The sequence below is a fragment of the Prionailurus viverrinus genome, chromosome B1 (genome assembly GCF_022837055.1).
Source record: "Prionailurus viverrinus isolate Anna chromosome B1, UM_Priviv_1.0, whole genome shotgun sequence".
NCBI classification, from domain to species: domain Eukaryota; kingdom Metazoa; phylum Chordata; class Mammalia; order Carnivora; family Felidae; genus Prionailurus; species Prionailurus viverrinus.
The window spans coordinates 121,173,199-121,184,986 of NC_062564.1; positions in this window are offsets into that span (position 1 = coordinate 121,173,199).

An 11,788-nucleotide genomic window follows, 5' to 3' on the forward strand; every position below is an offset into this window, starting at 1 on the left:
GTGGGCACCGAAGTGGATATCTCTATCACATTAACAAGTATTGAAAACAGGCCTACCTAGTTCTATTACCTTCAGTGAAGTTTGTAAGTAAAATTGAAACGCTGTGCTTGTTTTCAGAAGTGTGGCTTCAGAGCAACCAAATTCATATTCAAATTCAAATTCAAAGTTGAATGAACAAAGACAACCTTCACCAAAGGAAAGGATACCCAAATGTGGTTCATGCATGCAATGTAATGCTCTCCTGTGATAAAATGGGAAGAGCTATCAAAATATGCAAGGAAGGCCATGAATGAATCAAATAATATATTTGGTTGTATACATTCTGCTTTGACCTTAGTTGAAGAAAAATGGTAGGAGTATTTTCTTAGAGAGAAATGTGGATTAAAGACAAAATCACATACCAATTTCATTTTTATATCTAGGTATTTACTGAGAATGGCTTGATACCTTTTGGCAAATAGACATGTTTTTGCCTCTCTCTTAAAAAAAAAGGAAATACGAATACTTGCAGGGGAACAGTCTATAAATAAAGCATGTAATATTTGAGAAGACTTGTTTACTAAACATTTTTTTTACCCTTCACACTTATTTCAACAACATTAAGCATTTGCATGGATGATCATTCTTATTGAAATGATTCCTTCGCCTTCTTATATGCTATTTCTTGTTAACTAATCAATAAAAATAATTGTACTTTATTTTAAATTTTAAAAGTGCTTGTATTAGAAAAATAACTATGGGGGCGCCTGGGTGGCTCAGTCGGTTGAGCGCCCGACTTCAGCTCAGGTCACGATCTCGCGGTCTGTGAGTTCGAGCCCCGCATCGGGCTCTGGGCTGATGGCTCAGAGCCCGGAGCCTGCTTCTGATTCTGTGTCTCCCTCTCTCTCTGCCCCTCCCCCGTTCATGCTCTGTCTCTCTCTGTCTCAAAAATAAATAAACGTTAAAAAAAATTAAAAAAAAAATAACTATGACAGAGTTACAGAACAAGAGATTTTTTTAAATCTCAAATAGTAAGAACTATACTAAAATATGATTTTCTTGCTAGGTAGCAAAATTGTAGTGATCTTCGTTTTTATACAAAATATGGATTTCTTTTTAATGCCTTGCTGGTACAAAAACTGTCTCAAACTAGATTATGCCGTTGGTGGTTTTCAGTGAGAGAGTGGGGAAACTGAGGCTGAAAATTCTTGGTTTCAATGACTCTTGTTTCCCAAGCAAGAGAAATGTATGTCTTCGCTCAGAAATGTCATGGAGATAAAAGTCAGAACACCTCCTTAGTATTAGCGTTTAGTGGAAAGCTCTGGAGTCCAGACTTTGTGACTTAAAACCACTACTTGGGTAAGCTGCTTACCTTCTTTGCACCTCAACTTCTTTATCTTTAACAGAAGAATATAACAATACTTCTTTCATAGGACTGTTTGGAGGACTGAATGATGTGAGGTAGGTAGAGCTCCCACCATCATGCTGCACATGTTTTAAAACTCAGTAACTGCTAGCTCTTCTCATTCTTAAATGATAGAGGCTAAAAATGGCCATCACAGATGATGAATGCATAAATAGAAACATATATGCATATATACACCTCACTGTGTGTGTTCAGGGGGCAACTCCAACCAACAGAAACAGCACTGGATGAGGTCTGGGTGAATTGAGCTTCTCCACATCTTCTCACTTGCCCCATTTGCAAAATGAGAGCTTACACGACAGAGGAGTTTTATGATACTAATCCAGTCCCAATAGTTAATGATTGTTTTTTGGAGTATACCCATAGTATCAAGTGGGAATACATGGAGTCATAGGTTAGAGGAAAGTGACTCTCAAGGGAAAAAAAAAAAACAAAAAAAAAACCCAAAAAACATGAAAGAGCTTTCTCTTACCAAATTCAATGAGCAACAAGAACTCAACAATAGATTTTCATATAACTGAAAAAGAGTTGTTAAGGACTGAGTGTTTGTTTTCTCCAAAGTCCAATTGTTGAAATCCCAACCACCACTGTAATGGTACCAGGAAGTGGGGGTTTTTGGAAGCTGACTAGGCTATGAGGGTGGAGCTACCATGAATGGGATTAGTCCTTCTCTCAGCAGACACACTAGAGCTTGCTGCCTCTCTCTGCTCTCCATCAGGGGAGGATACAATGAGAAGGTAGCCATTTGCAAAACAGGAAGCAAATCCACACCAGATGCTGGATCTGCGGGCACCTTGAATTTGGACTCCCCAGGCTTCGGAAGTGTGAGAAATAAATGTTTGTTGCTTAAGCCACCCGGTCTATGGTATTCTGTTTTGGCAGCCCCAACTAAGACGAAAGTGAATTCTCTCGATCTATTCATTCTTCAGCCATTCATTTATGTAAAATTAATGAATACCTACTGTGTACTCAGACTTGTAATAGGTGCTAGAAATACAGATGTAATTATTAGCTCTCTGCATATTCAGTGGGGCAGGCATGCAGTTGCAATCACTGTGGGAAAAAAGAAAAAGATTACCTTGTATGTGATATGGTGATAAAGGCCATCCACATAGGTCTAGATGAGGTGCTGAGGAAAGAGGCCCTCACCTGGAGATAGAGAACTTTATTTCTAGACTATATATCTTTTATATATCATCTATTCCTCAGCTTTTCTCTTCTGTAAAATAGGGATAATTTTAGTAGCCACCTTAAAGAATATTATGAGAACTCAATAATATAGCAAGTAAAGTGATTAGTGAGTTCTCAATAAAAATTAGATTTTTTTAGTTCAAAAAGTTAATAATATATTTTAGTGGTTAGGAGCTTTATTTTTGGAGTTGAACAGATCAGTTTTGAATATCAGCTTTGCTATTTCCTATCTATACTTCCTCAGGGTATTCCTTAACCTTTAAATACATCCTCCTTTATAGGGTGAGAATTATGGGTGTTCTTTGGTTTGCTGAGATGGTAAAATTGTAAAATGCTAGTCTATTTTTTAGGGCTTAATAAATGCTAGCTATTTCTAATAAAAGATAAAAGTGACCAAAAAAGATGCTCTCATTAGCAAAATGCACACATATGTATCATATTACAGAACAACTTAGATCAGGTATCTTAGAGGTAGAGCCCAAGACAGGGATTCTTGTTCCAGGGATTTCCTGGGGAAGTGCTCTCAGGGGAGCAAAGGGCGGGAGAAACCGGAGAGGGTAGTGGAACAAGCTAATCAAAAATGCAGTCCCAGTTAGACACTAGCTGCATTCTGATCCCTTGGGAAAAATGTTGAAGCATAAGTTGCATAATAGAGTTAATACCACGTTATGGCAAATGGGCCAGCCATTGTACTGCTGTGTTGCTGTGTCAGTCTGGCATTGGTTGACTTCTTGAGAGAAGGGAAAGGGGAAGTCAGCCCCCTAAGAAAGAAGCTCCTTATCACCTGAGACCAATTCTCTGGTGTAGGGGCAATGGTGACTTATTATTAGCCAACAATCCAATAACAGGGTGATGGGTACATATGGGTGGAGAGAGCTTCAGTGTAACACCAACAGCTTGCACTACACACCAGAAAGTGAAGATAGGACAAGGTCTAGAGGTACTGTTGTTAATGAAAATGACTGTTGGATAGTTTGGCTTTCTGGAAGTTAAGACCAATAGAATTTTAAAGTTTTTCTTGATTTATAAAAGTAATACGCGGGATGCCTTCTGTTCAGCCCCCTGGAGCCCTTCTGTATTGTTCTCTGCTCTGAGTTGTTATCTGCCAGAGGCTAAACTGTATAAACTGCATCAAATATTCTCTTGATTTTTGACTTTTATTTGGGTCAGGCCAGGGGGCTCACTGGGAGAAGAATGAGCAAGAAGGACCTGTTGATACGGAGTTTATGTGTGTCTGTGTTCTTACTCTGAAGGTCACAGGACCTTCAAGGAGCCCACTCTCTCAGGGTTTGATTACTCCCTCTTCTTGTCAATTTAGGTGAAAGAGTGGTAAGAAAGCTTTGCTGTTAGTAGCTTCATGATAGAACATACATCTCGCCTGTACTATTGTGAAAAGTTTCCTTATTAAACTTTCTTAAAACTACTCAAATTATATTTGCTATATGTTTCCTAAGGTGACCCAGAATAACATAGGTGGTATATCATTTCATTACCAAAATGTGTATTTTCCTTAAATTACGTTCTAGACACACTTTACTGCATGAATAAGTTCTCCCTTAAAATACATAGAATATGATAGACTGACTAGGTGAAATGTTTTTAATATGACCATTTCTCTGGAAACCTTTTATAATATGAATTAATACTGAATTGAAATTCATCAAAGTTATTACTATGGAAAATTAAAATAACATATCCCAGGAAATTAGCACATTCATAGTAACCTTATTACCTTATGCTTGCATGCAAATGAGCATCAGCCTGAAGATTTTGGCCAGAAAATCAGAGTCAAATTCTAAGTCCCCAGTTTATTCTTCTTCAAAAGTATACAGGGTTACCAAACAATTTCAAACATGCAGTTTTTAAAAATCCAAAGAAATACATTCAATACCTCTTCTCCCCAAATATCAAGCAATATTGACCAAAATTAAAGACCTAAATATGTGGAGAAATATACCATGCTCATGGATTGGAAGGCTTCATATTGCCAAAATTAATCTAAAAATAGAATGCCATCCTAATTGAAATCCCAGGAGTTTTTGGTAGAAATATATGTTAAAATGCAAATAACCAAGGCAACCTTGAAGAAGGACAAAATGGAGCAATCTGCTCTATTTAATATCAAAATAATTACAGAGCTACAATAGGAGAGAAAGTGCAGTACTGATGTAAGGACAGATAGACTAAAAGATCAGAATAGAGTTCAGAAATAGACCTGAATATTTGGACACTTGATTTACATCTAAGGAGGTACTGCAGAACAGTGGCAAATGCACAGTCTTTTCAATAAACATTGTTATGTTAATTTGATATCCATATGAAAAAATAAAGCTTCACCACTACATCACATAATAAATAAAAATAAATTCCAGATGGCTAATAGAGCAAAACATGAAATGTAAAAAAAAACAAACAAACAACGAAGTATCTAAAAGATAACAGTATTTTAAATGTGGGGTTAACAAAGATTTCTGAAAACATAAAATATGCTGACAAGAGATTGACAAATCAGAATACTTTAAATTAAGACTATTAGGGGCGCCTGGGTGACTCAGTAGGTTAAGTGCCTGACTTCTGCTCAGGTCATGATCTCAGGGCTCGGCTCATGAGCTCGAGCCCCGCGTCAGGCTCTGTGCTGACAGCTCAGAGCCTGGAGCCTGCTTCGGATTCTGTGTCTCCCTCTCTCTTCCCCTCCCCTACTCATGCTCACTCTCTCTCTCTCAAAAATAAATAAACATAAAAAAAAGAATAAAAAAAGAATATTGAAAGACACCATTAAAAAAGCAGAAAGGCAAGTTACAGAAGGGGAGAAGATACAATCAACAAAGAGGTGGTATTCAAAATACAGAGAGAAGTTCTAAAAATCAGTAAAAAAGAGACAATCCAATAGAAATCTAGCAATAGACTTGAAAAGAGATTCACATAAAAGCATATCAAAATAGCTAAAAACATATGAAAAGGTACCCAGTATCTTAAGGCATCAGGGAAATGGAAGGTTAAAATGTAATTTGGTAGGTATGTGGTGGTATACCATCAGAAGGGTAAAAAGAGAAACAAAACAGAAAACCAAGTATTGTTGAAAATATGGAACAACAAGAAGTGCTATAAATCGCTGGAGAGGAGGGTATTCGTTGCTATGGCCACTTTGGAAAGCTGTTTGCCAGGGTTTACTCAAGTTGACCATAAACATCCTTCATCACCTGGCAATTTAACTCTTACCTTTTGCCCCCCCCAAAAAAATGCACACATGTGATAGAAATGTTCAGTAATACTCACCACAGCATTATTGATAATAGTCCCAAACTGGAAACAACTGAATTTTCATCAATAATGAAATACTTAAATAAGTATATACATATATATATATATATATATGCGTACTGATACACATGCATATGTACTCATACATACATGTATGTATACTCATATACACACATAGGTATACCCATATATGCATATGTGTTTATATGTATGACTATACACACACAGTAATACTATGCAGCAATGAAAATGAAAAAAAAAGTAACGTACACAAAAAAGGTAAGTAAAGGAAGGCAGATACATCATGTTAAAATTGTTTTATTCCATTGGCATCAACTTCAAACTGGCAAAAACTTACCCATGGTATTATGAGCTTTGAAAGTGCTTAACTTTAGGGAGAAGGAAGGGTTGATAACTGGGAGGGGATCCCAGATGGAGGGTGGGCGATTTTAGGCTGCTTGGTAATGTCAGGTTTCTTGTGTCTGTTGTGGTTACACGAGTGTGTTTACTTTGCAATAATTCATTACACTGTAGAGTTTTGACTTTTTCATTTTCTATATATATGTTATGCTTGGATGGATTTTTAAAAAATTGTACACGTTCAAACAGAGGAATAAAGTGATCATCAAATTGTAGTAGTCGATTTTAAAGCTTGTGTGGTGGCAACTTAGACAAGGACTTTCTAGAAAATCTAATCGGTTTGACAATGTTCCCTGTGAGTAACATGTGTATATATTAATGTACTGTCCCTATATTATTTATGTGTTATCCAGTATATTCTCTACATTGCTTTAATGTGTCTATTCATAGGCAAAAGAAGAAAGGAAAGGGAATGCATATTTTGGAGCACGTGCACTACGTAAGACACAACGCTAGGTGCTTTACATGTTGTTTTTTTTTAATCATCAGAATACCATACTAGTGATTATTGTTCACATTTTCAGATTAAGAAGTTGAGACTCATAAATGTTAAGTAACCTTCCTAAGCTCTTATATTCAAAGGATATAGTTCCAAGAATGTGACTAGTAAAAGAACATAGCCAGTCTGGTTTCATGTCAAATTGTTTAGCTCCATAGACTATGGGCACTGGACATGAAGCAGTTTGACATGGGAAAGATCTGAACTTCACTGTATGGCTTTAGTGTCAAAAGACCTGAATCTATGCCATAACTCCATCATTTGCTACCTGTGGAACACCACAACATGATCCTTAAACATTCTGAGACTTGGTTTTCTTATTCCTAAGCAGAAAACTGGAGATGTTGTTGGTGCCCCTGCTAAATCCCCTTTACCATCCAGAGCACCTGTTCCTCATCAGCTATGAGTATTGGCTGACAATGGCCCTCTTCTCCAGAGAATTGGCCCCCAGAGTATTGGTCAAACAGGAACTTTCACCTGCGCCTGAGATTTTGGCTAATGCAGGTACAAAAGGCCATCTCCCTGCATAAAGGGGGCGGGGTCTCATTCTGTGGTTCAGTTCCTGCTCAGAGCTTTTCAGTGGGATAGACTGAAGCTAATGACCAGTTAAGACTTCTCTCTTGCTTAGTTTTTATTTCCTGTCCTGTCCTGCTTCCCTTAATCTTCTTTCTCTTGAGGGCACTTTTGCAGTAAATCATTTGAAAAGAATCTCTCAGGTTAAGACAAAAAATACCCACTGAAATAGTATGAAAAAATAACTGATAGATATTTTATTAACTGCACTATTAATTTTTTTCAATAATTATGGATATCACATTTATTTTTTTTTTGATATATATGAAATTTATTGACCAATTGGTTTCCATACAACACCCAGTGCTCATCCCAAAAGGTGCCCTCCTCAATACCCATCACCCACCCTCCCCTCCCTCCCACCCCCCATCAACCCTCAGTTTGTTCTCAGTTTTTAACAGTCTCTTATGCTTTGGCTCTCTCCCACTCTAACCTCTTTTTTTTTTCCTTCCCCTCCCCCATGGATTCCTGTTAAGTTTCTCAGGATCCACATAAGAGTGAAACCATATGGTATCTGTCTTTCTCTGTATGGCTTATTTCACTTAGCATCACACTCTCCAGTTCCATCCACGTTGCTACAAAAGGCCATATTTCATTTTTTTCTCATTGCCACGTAATATTCCCTTGTGTATATAAACCACAATTTCTTTATCCATTCATCAGTTGATGGACATTTAGGCTCTTTCCATAATTTGGCTATTGTTGAGAGTGCTGCTGTGAACATTGGGGTACAAGTGCCCCTATGCATCAGTACTCCTGTATCCCTTGGATGAATTCCTAGCAGTGCTATTGCTGGGTCATAGGGTAGGTCTATTTTTAATTTTCTGAGGAACCTCCACACTGCTTTCCAGAGCGGCTGCACCAATTTGCATTCCCACCAACAGTGCAAGAGGGTTCCCATTTCTCCACATCCTCTCCAGCATCTATAGTCTCCTGATTTGTTCATTTTGGCCACTCTGACTGGCGTGAGGTGATACCTGAGTGTGGTTTTGATTTGTATTTCCCTGATAAGGAGCAAAGCTGAACATCTTTTCATGTGCCTGTTGGCCATCTGGATGTCTTCTTTAGAGAAGTGTCTATTCATGTTTTCTGCCCATTTCTTCACTGGGTTATTTGTTTTTCGGGTGTGGAGTTTGGTGAGCTCTTTATAGATTTTAGATACTAGCCCTTTGTCCAATATGTCATTTGCAAATATCTTTTCCCATTCCATCGGTTGCCTTTTAGTTTTGTTGGTTGTTTCCTTGGCTGTGCAGAAGCTTTTTATCTTCATAAGGTCCCAGTAATTCACTTTTGCTTTTAATTCTCTTGCCTTTGGGGATGTGTCAAGTAAGAGATTGCTACGGCTGAGGTCAGAGAGGTCTTTTCCTGCTTTCTCCTCTAAGGTTTTGATGGTTTCCTGTCTCACATTTAGGTCCTTTATCCATTTTTGAGTTTATTTTTGTGAATGGTGTGAGAAAGTGGTCTAGTTTCAACCTTCTGCATGTTGCTGTCCAGTTCTCCCAGCACCATTTGTTAAAGAGGCTGTCTTTTTTCCATTGGATGTTCTTTCCTGCTTTGTCAAAGATGAGTTGGCCATACGTTTGTGGGTCTAGTTCTGGGGTTTCTATTCTATTCCATTGGTCTATGTGTCTGTTTTTGTGCCAATACCATGCTGTCTTGATGATTACAGCTTTGTAGTAGAGGCTAAAGTCTGGGATTGTGATGCCTCCTGATTTGGTCTTCTTCTTCAAAATTCCTTTGGCTATTCGGGGCCTTTTGTGGTTCCATATGAATTTTAGGATTGCTTGTTCTAGTTTCGAGAAGAATGCTGGTGCAATTTTGATTGGGATTGCATTGAATGTGTAGATAGCTTTGGGTAGTATTGACATTTTGACAATATTTATTTTTCCAATCCATGAGCAGGGAATGTCTTTCCATTTCTTTAAATCTTCTTCAATTACCTTCATAAGCTTTCCATAGTTTTCAGCATACAGATCCTTTACATCTTTGGTTACATTTATTCCTAGGTATTTTATGCTTCTTGGTGCAATTGTGAATGGGATCAGTTTCTTTATTTGTCTTTCTGTTGCTTCATTGTTAGTGTATAAGAATGCAACTGATTTCTGTACATTGATTTTGTATCCTGCAACTTTGCTGAATTCCTGTATCAGTTCTAGCAGACTTCTGGTGGAGTCTATCGGATTTTCCATGTATAATATCATGTCATCTGCAAAAAGCGAAAGCTTGACTTCATCTTTGCCAATTTTGATGCCTTTGATTTCCTTTTGTTGTCTGATTGCTGATGCTAGAACTTCCAGCACTATGTTAAACAACAGCAGTGAGAGTGGGCATCCCTGTCGTGTTCCTGATCTCACGGAAAAAGCTCTCAGTTTTTCCCCGTTGAGGATGATGTTAGCTGTGGGCTTTTCATAAATGGCTTTTATGATCTTTAAGTATGTTCCTTCTATCCCGACTTTCTCAAGGGTTTTTATTAAGAAAGGGTGCTGGATTTTGTCAAAGGCCTTTTCTGCATCGATTGACAGGATCACATGGTTTTTCTCTCTTTTTTTGTTAATGTGATGTATCACGTTGATTGATTTGCGAATGTTGAACCAGCCCTGCATCCCAGGAATGAATCCCACTTGATCATGGTGAATAATTCTTTTTATATGTTGTTGAATTCGATTTGCTGGTATCTTATTGAGAATTTTTGCATCCATATTCATCAGGGATATTGGCCTGTAGTTCTCTTTTTTTACTGGGTCTCTGTCTGGTTTAGGAATCAAAGTAATACTGGCTTCATAGAATGAGTCTGGAAGTTTTCCTTCCCTTTCTATTTCTTGGAATAGCGTGAGAAGGATAGGTATTATCTCTGCTTTAAACGTCTGGTAGAACTCCCCTGGGAAGCCATCTGGTCCTGGACTCTTATTTGTTGGGAGATTTTTGATAACCGATTCAATTTCTTCGCTGGTTATGGGTCTGTTCAAGCTTTCTATTTCCTCCTGATTGAGTTTTGGAAGAGTGTGGGTGTTCAGGAATTTGTCCATTTCTTCCAGGTTGTCCAATTTGTTGGCATATAATTTTTCATAGTATTCCCTGATAATTGTTTGTATCTCTGAGGGATTGGTTGTAATAATTCCATTTTCATTCATGATTTTATCTATTTGGGTCATCTCCCTTTTCTTTTTGAGAAGCCTGGCTAGAGGTTTATCAATTTTGTTTATTTTTTCAAAAAACCAACTCTTGGTTTCATTGATCTGCTCTACCGTTTTTTTAGATTCTATATTGTTTATTTCTGCTCTGATCTTTATTATTTCTCTTCTTCTGCTGGGTTTAGGCTGCCTTTGCTGTTCTGCTTCTAGTTCCTTTAGGTGTGCTGTTAGATTTTGTATTTGGGATTTTTCTTGTTTCTTCAGATAGGCCTGGATGGCAATGTATTTTCCTCTCAGGACTGCCTTCTCTGCGTCCCAAAGCGTTTGGATTGTTGTATTTTCATTTTCGTTTGTTTCCATATATTTTTTAATTTCTTCTCTAATTGCCTGGTTGACCCACTCATTCGTTAGTAGGGTGTTCTTTAACCTCCATGCCTTTGGAGGTTTTCCAGGCTTTTTTCTGTGGTTGATTTCAAGCTTCATAGCATTGTGGTCTGAAAGTATGCATGGTATAATTTCAATTCTTGTAAACTTATGAAGGGCTGTTTTGTGACCCAGTATATGATCTATCTTGGAGAATGTTCCATGTGCACTCGAGAAGAAAGTATATTCTGTTGCTTTGGGATGCAGAGTTCTAAATATATCTGTCAAGTCCATCTGATCCAATGTCTCATTCAGGGCCCTTGTTTCTTTATTGACCGTGTGTCTAGATGATCTATCCATTTCTGTAAGTGGGGTGTTAAAGTCCCCTGCAATTACCACATTCTTATCAATAAGGTTGCTTATGAGTAATTGTTTTATATATTTGGGGGCTCCGGTATTCAGCACATAGACATTTATAATTGTTAGCTCTTCCTGATGGATAGACCCTGTAACTATTATATAATGTCCTTCTTCATCTCTTGTTACAGCCTTTAATTTAAAGTCTAGTTTGTCTGATATAAGTATGGCTACTTCAGCTTTCTTTTGGCTTCCAGTATCATGGTAAATAGTTCTCCATCCCCTCACTCTCAATCTAAAGGTGTCCTCAGGTCTAAAATGAGTCTCTTGTAGACAGCAAATAGATGGGTCTTGTTTTTTTATCCATTCTGATACCCTATGTCTTTTGGTTGGCGCATTTAATCCATTTACATTCAGTGTTATTATAGAAAGATACGGGTTTAGAGTCATTGTGATGTCTGTATGTTTTATGCTTGTAGTGATGTCTCTGGGACTTTGTCTCACAGGGTCCCCCTTAGGATCTCTTGTAGGGCTGGTTTAGTGGTGACAAATTCCTTCAGTTTTTGTTTGTTTGGGAAGACCTTTATC